Below are 10,846 nucleotides of genomic sequence, written 5' to 3' on the forward strand. Positions count from 1 at the left end.
CTCTAATTGCTAAGGATATTGAACATTTTTTCATATATTTGTTGACTGATGGTATTTCTTCTTCTGCAAAGTGCCTGTTCAGTTCCTTTGCCCATTTATTAATTGGGTTTTTTGGTTTTTTGGTGTTAAATGTTTTGAGTTCTTTATACATCCTGTAGAGTAATGCTCTATCTGAGGTGCTGGTGGCAGATTTTTTTCTCTCTTCACATTTTCAATTGTTCTCTTTGCTGTAAAGAAGCTTTTTAGTTTAAAAAATATGGAACAATTCACAAATCTGCTTGTCATCCTTGTGCAGGGGTCATGCTAAGCTTCTCTGTATCATTCCAATTTTAGTATATGTGCTGCTGAAGCAAGCACTCAGTAAAGACTCTTGGAACCTAAAAAAATATTATAAATCAAATGGACTTAACAGACTTCTATAAAAGATAACATCTATCAACAGCTGAATACACTTTCTTCTTAGCAGCTCATGGAACCTTCTCGAAAACAGACCACATTTTAGACCACAAAGCAACTTTTAGCAAATTCAGAAAACAAATCAAAGAACTGATATTATTCCTTGTAATAATGGAATGAAATTAAAAATCACCCCCCAAAGAAACCATATAAACACCTGGAGACTGAAAAATAAATGGGTAATAGAAGAAGTTGTGGAGAAATTTAAAAATTCTTAAAACAAGAATAGGGATACAACATACTACAACTCCAGGGACACTATAAAGGCAGTTCTAAAACAAAAGATTATAATTATGAATGCCTACATAAGAAAATCAGAAAAATCTCAAGTAATAAACCTAATGATGTATCTCAAGTTCTGTGAAAAACAAGAACCAATTCCAAAACCAGTACAAAGGAAATAATTAAGATCAGAGCCAAAATCAACAAAAATAGAGAGAATTAAAATATACAAGTTCTTTGAAAAGATAAATAACATGTATAGCCCATAATCAAAAGAGAGAAGATCCAAATTAATAAAATTAGAGATGAAAAAAGAGAAATCACCACAGATAATACAGAAATCCAGAGGATTATTAGGGACTATTTTGAAAACTTAGACTCCAATAAATTAGAAAACCTAGAAGAAATCAAACCATTTCTAGAAACATAAGACTTGTCAAATTGAATCAAGAGGACACAGAAAATCTAAACAGATCAATAACTAGCAATGAGACAGAAGCAGTAATAAAAAGCCTTCCAACAAGAAAAATCCAGGACCAAATGGATTCTCAGCTGAATTCAATTAGACCTTTCAAAAAGAACTGATATCAATGCTCCCCAAATTATTCCATGGAATAGAAAGGGATGAAACACTTCCAAATTCATTCTGAGGCCAGGATTACACTTATACAAAAACCAGACAAGGACACTTCCAGGAAAGAAAACTACAGATCCAAATCAGATGAACTTATATGCAAAAATACTTAATATAACATTAGCAAATCAAATTCAACAAATAACATATTAAGAAGATTATACATAATGACCAAGAAGATTATACATAATGAAACCAAGTTGGTTTCATTCCAAGGCTGGAAGGATGGTTTAACATATGCAAATCAATTAATGTAACTCACTACATAAACAGAATTAAGAACAAAAATCATAGTCATCTCAACAAATGTAGAGAAAGTTTTGACAAAATCCAGCACTTGTTCATGATAAAAATATTGAAGAAACTAGGGATAGGAGGAACTTACTCAAATCATAAAGTATATGTACAACATAACCAAAGCCAACATCATAGTGAATGGGGAAAAACTAAAAGTATTTCCTTTAAAATCTGGGATGGGATAAGAATATCCACTCTCACTATTCATATTCAATACAATACTAGAAATTCTAGCCAGAGAAATCAGACAAGAGAAAGAAATAAAAATGATAAAAAAGAAAACAAATTATTACTGTTTGCAGATGATATGATCCTATACTTAGAAGATTCAAAAAGCTCCACCAAAAGATCGCTAGAGCTAATAAATAAATCAGCAAAGTAGCAGCTCACAAAATCAACATACAAAAATTAATAACTTTCCTATATGCCAATAATAAATATGCCAAGAAAGAAATCAGGAAAACAGTCCCATTCACAATAGCTGCAAAAATAAACTATCTAGGCATAAATGTAACCAAGGGGATAAAAGACCTCTACAATGAAAACTCTGGAATAGTGTAAAAGAAACTGAAGAAGATACAAGATAGAAAGACCTTCCATGTTCATGGATAGATAGAATTTATATTGTTAAATTGGCCATACTCCCAAAAGCAATATACAGATTCAATGTAATCCCCATCAAAATATCAATGAAATTCTTCACAGAACTAAAAAAAAAAAAACAAAAAAAATCCTAAATTTCCCTTCTAAGAATAAAAGACCCAGAATAGCCAAACCAATTTTAAGCCAAAAAGCAAGGCTGGAAGCATCACAATACTTGACTTCAAATTATACTGTAGAGCTATAGTAACAAAAACTGTATGGTACTGACATAAGAACAGAAACCTAGACCAATGGTATAGAATAGAAAACACAGAGACAAACCTACCCAAGATACACTCATCTGATCTTCGACAAACATAGCAAGAGACATGTTGGAGAAAAGACACAGCAAATGGTGCTGGGAAAACTGGTTATCCATATATAGAATAATAAGCTCAGGAAATAATACCAAGTGTTAATAAATGGGATGGCATCAAATAAAAAAGCTTCTGTACAGCAAAGTAAACAATTAGGAATGTGAAGAGAGAACCTACAAAATAGGAGAAAATCTTTGCCAGCTACTCTTCTGACAATATCTAAAATATATAAAGAACCCAAAAAAACTTAACACCAAAAAAAAAAAACCCAATCAATAAATGGGCAAATGAACTAAACAGACACCTCTCAAATGAAGAAATACAAATGGCCATATATAAAGATATACAAGAAAAAAATACTATACCTTTATATTTAACTAGAAATATCAATAAAAGAAAAACAGAGAGAATCAATAAAACACAAAGCTAGTTCTTTGAAAAGATCAATAAAGTTGAATCTTTCCATTTCACCTGTGTTAACACATATATTGGCATAAAGCTATTCATAGTATCTCCTTAATAACCTTTTAATGACTGTAAGAGCTGAAGCAACAAACCTTCTTTAATTATAGCATTTTATGTCTTCTTTTTTTCTTGTTCAGTCTGGTACATTTTTTTGTACCCTTTTTTTGTAAGTGAGGAGATGCTCAAAAATTAAGACATGTTGAAAGGACAAAGGAACTAGATTGAAGAAGCTACTGCTGATTAAATTTGCAACAACTTGAGCACAAAAAAATTAATGAGAAAAACACATGAAATAATAAAAAAATAACATACCCTCCCAAAGGCCATAAACAACACAAAACCTTATTTTCCAACAATAGAGGCAATTTCTATGCATACTCCTAATTCTGACAATTGATTGCTTATGGGCAGATCTAAGTACCTTTTTTTCCTTTTTAAGTAGGAATTGTATTTCCAAGGTAATAAAACAATCTCGGCTGTAAAGGACAGTTATTCTTAAGAATGCTTGTAAATAAATGGAGAAGATATGATAAAACTGAAACAATCTTCATTTTGCTACCCTCAGTAAAAGAACTGATTCAGATAAAAATCATCAATAGAGGCTTAAAAAAAACTACTACATCAACATTCCATCATGAAAAACTGGATATTCCCATGGTCTCAAGTATTACTTCACAAATAACTCACCAGAAGGAACCTGTTAACTTTACAGCAGAGAGATCTAGATTATATGAGGAAACTGTGCAAGACTCTGACTTGGACCAAAGATTCCATTCTTTTTTTTGGATGGGTGATTCAGATTTTATTGTTTCAACTTTCATTTCATTGATTTCAATTAAATTATAATACTTCAAAGCACTTGAAACATGGATAGAATCTAAAGAGTTACTGGAAGGGGCAGACACACTGGATGTGAACAAAAGGAAATGTTTTTAATTTTGAACTAATATCAGTGAGAGAGAATGTAATATCACAATCTGTAGGATAAAGGTAAATAATTTCAAGACCCTGATCAATTGTCATTACATTTATAGCCCCCAAATCAGATGGATGTACTTATAAAAGATACTAACTCAAGGAAAACTAACTAAATTGAAAGTTCCCAGGATTTATTAAAGCAAATTATACACTCAATGCATAAGGAAGAGCATTCCTTTTTTTAAAAGATGGGATCTGCCTATGTTGCCCAGGCTGGCCTTTAAACTCCTGAGCTCAAGTGATCCTACCACTTCTGTTACCCAACTCTGCAGGTACCTGCCACCATGCCTCTCTCTCCTAATTCATCATTAACTTGTTGATTCTTTATTTTTTTACCATTCTTCAATTAAAAAGTTGATGCTGTTTGGGGTTGGGGTTGTGGCTCAGCCTAGAGCACTCACCTAACACGTGCGAGGCCCTGGGTTCAATCTTCAGCATCACATAAAAATAAAATATTGTTTCCAACTACAACTAGAAAATAAATTTTTAAAAAAAGTTGGTGCTGTTCAGGTTATTTGATGCCATTGGGTCTCTGGGCCTTTCATGGTCTTTGAACTATATTACAAAGCTTTAAGGTGTAAGAATATTGAGAATAATAGACGTGAATTTTGGCTGGGGATGTGGCTCAAGCGGTAGCGTGCTCGCCTGGCATGCGTGAGGCACTGGGTTAGATCCTCAACACCACATAAAAATAAAAAATAAAGATATTGTGTCCACCTAAAACTAAAAAATAAATATTTAAAAAAATACACGTGAATTTTGCTCATAGAAATAGAAATTGTCTGGTAGAGATGCATTTGATTATTGTCCTATGGATACTGACCAATTTAAGCAAATTCATTTCAGCAGTCAATCTGTTTATGTGTCTGCACTTTGGGTTTTCCTTTAAACCAGCTATAACATTTTACCAATTCCCTCATTAATTTAGCAGGTTAATTAAAAGTGACGACACATGTTCATTTTATATTTAAAGGTTCTTAGTTTACTCTTTTCAAAAGTTGTCCTTCTAGAAGCAGAAACCATCCTCATTCAGTGAAATAAAAGTTAGTATAATAATGGACACATTAAAAAATGAGTTTCCTACCAGGCTCAGTGGTGTACACTTGTAATTCCAGGCTCAGGCAGGAGGATCAATTTGAGGCCAGTCTGGGTAATTTAATTAAAACAAGAGCTGGGAATATAATATTGTTCAGTGGTAGAGTGTCCCTTGGTTCAATCACTAGTACCCCCAAAGAACTTCCTGATGTAATAAATGAAACATACAACATAAAGCATTTTTGAAGAATGTTTAATCTAAATCTAATCAAGTGTTTAGCTCTAACTTCTCCTTTACAGATTGAATTTCTGGAAGAGAAACAATTTTAAATATGGCAACAAGGAAATAATCATGTAAAGTCAGAATATGAGACATTCTACAAAATATTTCATTATTCTCTTTCAAAAATCAATTCTCTTTCAAAGTCTAAGTTTGAAAAGACTAGACATAATTACAAAAGCGAATGACCTTTGAATTCTTACTCTAAAATACAGCTATAAAAGGCAATTTTTAAGCAATTGGGAATGCTTATAAAGGAAACAGGTATTAGATGATAGTAAAGAATTGTTACTCATTTTCCTAAGTTTACAGTATTATTGTAAATATGTAGGGAAATTTATTTAAAGAATGTTATGCTTTGAATGCTTATGTCTCCCCCAAAATTTGTATGTTGAAATCCTAAACCCCAAGGTGATGATATTAGGAGGTGGGGCCTTTCCTAGATGACTAGGTGATGAAGACTCCATGCTGTAAGGGATAAAAGGCCCCTTGGTGTCACATGAGGACACAACAAAAAGCTCTCTATGGACCAGGAAGTAGACCCTCATTGAATAAACTGCCACCTTGATCTTGGACTTGCCAGCTTCCAGAACTAAAAGAAATAAATTCCTATGGTTTATAAACCCAATCTATAGTATTTTGGTTTTAGGAGGGAAATACACATCATGATAACCAGATTTTAAAATAGCATAGATGGGGGGATGGGAGGAGTAGATGAACTCTAGATAGGGCAAAGGGGAAATGGGGAGGGAGGGGAAGGGAGGGGGCATGGGAGTAGAAAAGACAGTGGAATGAGATAAACATCATTACCCTAAGCACGGGTATGAAGACACAAATGGTGTGACTTTACCTTGTGCACTACCAGAGATATGAAAAACTGTGCTCTATATGAGTAATATGAATTATAATGCATTCTGCTGTCATATATAACAGATTAGAATTTAAAAATTAAAAAAGAAACATTCAATAAAAAAAAATTTTAAAAAACAAAATAGCATAGAAATGAAGCAAATATGGCAAAAGGTTACAATTGTTCAAACTAGTTGGTAGGTATGAGGCCTATGTTTAAAGTACAGCATAATAAAAAATGAGAATAAAAAATTTGTATGTCTGGATGTTCCATGGATACCTTATGAAAAATGACAAGTTTGGGTGGTAGCTTCATTAAATTTGTTTTCCTTTTTGTTATTCACCTTTCATAATATCCCAGTTTCATGATAGAACTTTTAATTACTGATGATCAACTCATAATGCTATAATAACCTGTATTTAATTTCATTAATAACTAATAATTTTTTATGTGTATGTGTGGTATTGGAATTGAATGCAAGACCTTGCACATATTAGGCAAGCATTCTACCACTGAGCTACATCCCTAGCACATTCCCCCACCTTTTTTTTTTTTTAATTTTGAGACAGGGTCTTGCTGAATTTCACAGATTGGTCTCAAACATGTAATCCTCCTGCCTCAGCCTCCCAAGTACCAGGGATTATAGGTATGCCTAACACTCTCGCCTGCATCCCACATGAGAAGTGGAAATGGGGTTCCCCTTGGTGGAATGGGCTGGCTGAGAAATAAAAGCTAGGAAAAATAGAACAACAAAAAAACCCACAGGACACAGAAAGTAGTTTCAAAAGTAGGGGTGGACAGGCAAGCTGATCAGATGGATGGAGCTTCTAGACTCTGGCAAAATGGAGCCCACGCCTGCTTTATTTATATCTGGAAACATCAAACGCCTTCCATAGAATGTTCTTCACCAAAAAAGGGTAAAGGTGGACTGTTCAGTTCCCCACGAGTTATGCCCATTTCCGAAGCTTATATCCCCCAAAGTAATGAGGGCTCTTCCTAGCAGATCGGAGATAAAGGTCACATGTATTGGGCAATCTATTGCCCTGGGAGAGCCATAGATAGTTCGCAATGCCAAACCTAAATCTCCCTGGCTACCATAAGGAGAGAAGACCCTCATGTAATTCACAGATGGTTTCCCACACACCACAGCTCATTAATAACTTTTTTAAAATAAACCTTTATTTATTTTTTTATGTGGTATTGAGGATCGAACTCAGTGCCTTGTGCATGCAAAGCAAGCACTCTACCAACTGAGCTATATCCCCAGTCCTCATTAATAACTTTTAAGTGATACCCCCATCTAACAGGAAGCTAGTGACAGCAGTGGTAATGGCAGGTGATTTATTGGTTTATGAGTACCAACAATTAAATAAAAACTCTACTAAATTACACAAAACATGTATGTGTAAAAAAGTTCAAGTGGGCTGCTACCCAGAGTCAAATGAATTATATATGGTCCTGGAATTTGAGTATTTGGACTCCCCGTAATTTTACTAGAGAGAAATTCAAGCATTGGGAGATTGAGTCTTACAGCTGGTGGCAGAGTTAAAAATAGTAATCAGGTTTATATACTGCCCAATCTTTCTCAACAGGTGGGCCCACCTAGGGGACACTTACTATACTTGGAAATAGATGTATCCATGGAAATAGATGGAAATACTTTGGGTTGTCACAGTGACTAGGGGTTGCTAATGGCATTTAGTATCTGAAAGGCTATGGATGGTAAAAGTCCTATAATTCCAGAGGGAGCTTCACACAAGAACTGTTTTACCTTGCATGCCACTAATTCAACTCCCTCCCTTACCCCCACTGAGAAACTTCTAGCCAAATGCCATTTAATGCCACTTTGGCTGATTAAATGTGCAATATAATACCAAGTAATATTCAAAACAAATAAGAAAAAAGAAAATTTATTTTTTATCCATTAATATTTTTAAGAATTCAATTTCACTCCTACTGATACTTGTTTCATGTTTTCATTAAACTTTACCTGGATTCTCTAGTTCAAACATCAAATATGCTGGGGACATCTGGAGATTGAAAATATTTCATATGGGTTGAGGTTGTGGCTCAGTGGTAGAGTGCTTGCCTTGCACATGTGAGGCACCGGGTTCCATCCTCAGCACCACATAAAAATGAGTAAACAAAATAAATGTATTGTGTCCATGTATAACTAAAATATATTTTTTAAAAAATATTTCATATGATGGGCTGGGGGTGTACCTCAGTGACAGAGTGCTTGCCCAGTATTTGAAAAGCCCTGGGTTTGATCCCCAGGAAACACACCAAATGATAATAATAGAATGAAATAAAAATATTTCACATGAAATATGTTGGCATGAGCTGTGAACAAAAATTTACATGGCTTAGGGTGTAACTCAGTGGCACAGTACTTGTCTAGTATGTGGCAGGCCCTGGTTTGGGATCCCTAGGAACTGGGTTTAAACCAATCTAAGCATCCAACTCTTTTCTAGGCAACCTAAGGTAAACTTTGCTCATCATCATTTTGTTATAACACTAAATTCTTCATCCAAGGTATGGAGTTTTTCTTCTTTTCTTTTGGTACTGGGATGGAGTCCAGGGCCTTGCACACACCAGGCAAGTGTTCTACCACTGAGCTACATCCTCTGTCCAGCCATATTTGAACATGTTATGTATGAAGGATGATCTTGAACTGAGCATGCCCAACAATGTGCCCACCTCTACATGCGATGATGCTTCTTCCTCTATAAATATGTATGTTTCCCCAACAAAAGTCCCTAGCTTTCTTTGTTCAGGAAGAAGAACTGTTTTGAAAATTATCCTCACTGTTTGAAAATTATCTTGCTGCAAATAATAAATCGTTTTTCATTTTTTTAATCTCCTGGTTGTGCTTATTCATTTTACACTCACCAAGGGGCAAACCTTATTGCACTTAGCAATATCCTGATACCTCAATACTGGTCACTGTGCTTTAGGAAGAATACTGACAACTGAAGTAAGTTCTGAGGAGAAAAATCACTGTAGTGAGACACTTACAAATTTATAAAATGAGAGCTGGAAGGAAAATGTTTAACTTAAAACAAAAATTTAAGAGAATTCATAAAACAGCATATAATGGTATATCACAGTTCAAGCTCTGGGTTCTAGAGACCCTGGTTCAAATACACCATTACCAGCTCATGAGTTGCAGGCAGCTAAAAATAGAAGAAAATACATAACTAAATAGAATATTAAGGAATTCAGAATCTACTTAGGGGTAAAGGGAGTTTAGCTATCACCTGAGTGGGATTACAGATTACTGGTTATTCAAATCAGGTGGCTAAAACTATACCTGAAAGGTGCCTTAGGGTCTCCCAAGGTAGACGGGTTTCTTGCATCCTCTGTGACTCAGGAGGAATCATTCAGGAGTATGAAGCTCTTAAATTTTAAATCTTGGTCTTGAGTCTCTGACTAATAAGCAAACACACCCTGAGGGTAAAAGCTGCTTTCTGACTTCAGCTCACTCCACCTGATGTGGTAAATCCTAATGTGAGTAAGTTACTTTTCAACCCTGGGGAGAATTTATAACAATATAATGGAGTAAATAACCATAGTAATAGTGCTTTTGTGTAAATTAAAAATAATCTTTTTGGGGCTCCAGATGTAACTCAGTGGTATAGTGCTTGTCTATGGATTCCCAGCACTGCAAAAATCATCATCATTATCATCATCATCTCTTTATAATGCCTAAGAGAATTTAGCATTTTAGGAACTCTGTCAGATTATGCTTAAGCAATTGATTTTGACTTATAAGTTCAGACAGAAAAGTATAACAGAATTTACTAAGTGTATTAACAATATTGAAATATTTCTGAGAACTCAAAATTCAACAAAATCACAGGCTTAATTTATCATGTTCGCCAAAGTCATTTAACTAACTAGTAGAATTTTGTTTGTCAGGATTATACTTATGGCTTGTCAAGCATTTGAAAGGTTTGAAAATTTCCAATATATTAAATTTATAAGTGTAGTTTAAAAGGGGAATTAAAGAAGTTTATAAATGGGATTAATTGTTGAAAGTGAATTTAATCTGTTTGAATTGTGTTGACTACTAATCAAAGAACAAATGAAAGTAATTGCCCTTATTTTATATAGCAATTACAAGATTTATAAATAGCATACTAATAATATTCATAAATTGTATTTAACACTTGAAGCAAAACTAAATGTGTAAGCCTAGAAATTGCATATTAAAATAAAACCCAACTAGTGATAGATTGTCCAAGAGGATCCCTAGACTTTAACAAACTTAAATAGACGTCTCTTACATATCACCATAGGATGAGCTCCAATAGCCTCATCTGTAAAATTCCTAGAGTTTTTGTGAAGATTAAATGAGATAATGTATTTAAATCACTTAGTCCAGTATCTGTCATGAAGTTTCACTTGACAGATCATTCTATATATAAAAAGTCTTCAAAAATATGAATTTAAATATGTAGATTCACTGGTAGGTGGAAAAGGAACCAAAAGCATTCTGTCAATTTCCTGGAGAATGGAGTCAGTAGTTCCAAAAAGCTGGAGAATAATATAGATTTACAGACTCAGAAGGTACTATGTTCCAAACCCTATGCTGAGTGCTTTGTATCCATTATTTGGTTTACTTCTCACAATATAGTAGTATTATCCAAGTTTGATCAGAGAAGCAG

General features: G+C 34.2%; 1 non-coding gene across 1 annotated transcript; it reads right to left on the minus strand.

The window, feature by feature from the left end:
• Positions 1 to 250: 250 nt before the first annotated feature.
• LOC125614162 lies at positions 251 to 357 on the minus strand. The gene has a single exon (XR_007344805.1). It is a non-coding gene; the product is annotated as a U6 spliceosomal RNA (small nuclear RNA).
• Between the last annotated feature and the right edge of the window lie 10,489 nt (positions 358 to 10,846).

Source organism: Marmota marmota, unplaced genomic scaffold (genome assembly GCF_001458135.2).
Source record: "Marmota marmota marmota unplaced genomic scaffold, marMar, whole genome shotgun sequence".
Lineage (NCBI taxonomy): Eukaryota > Metazoa > Chordata > Mammalia > Rodentia > Sciuridae > Marmota > Marmota marmota.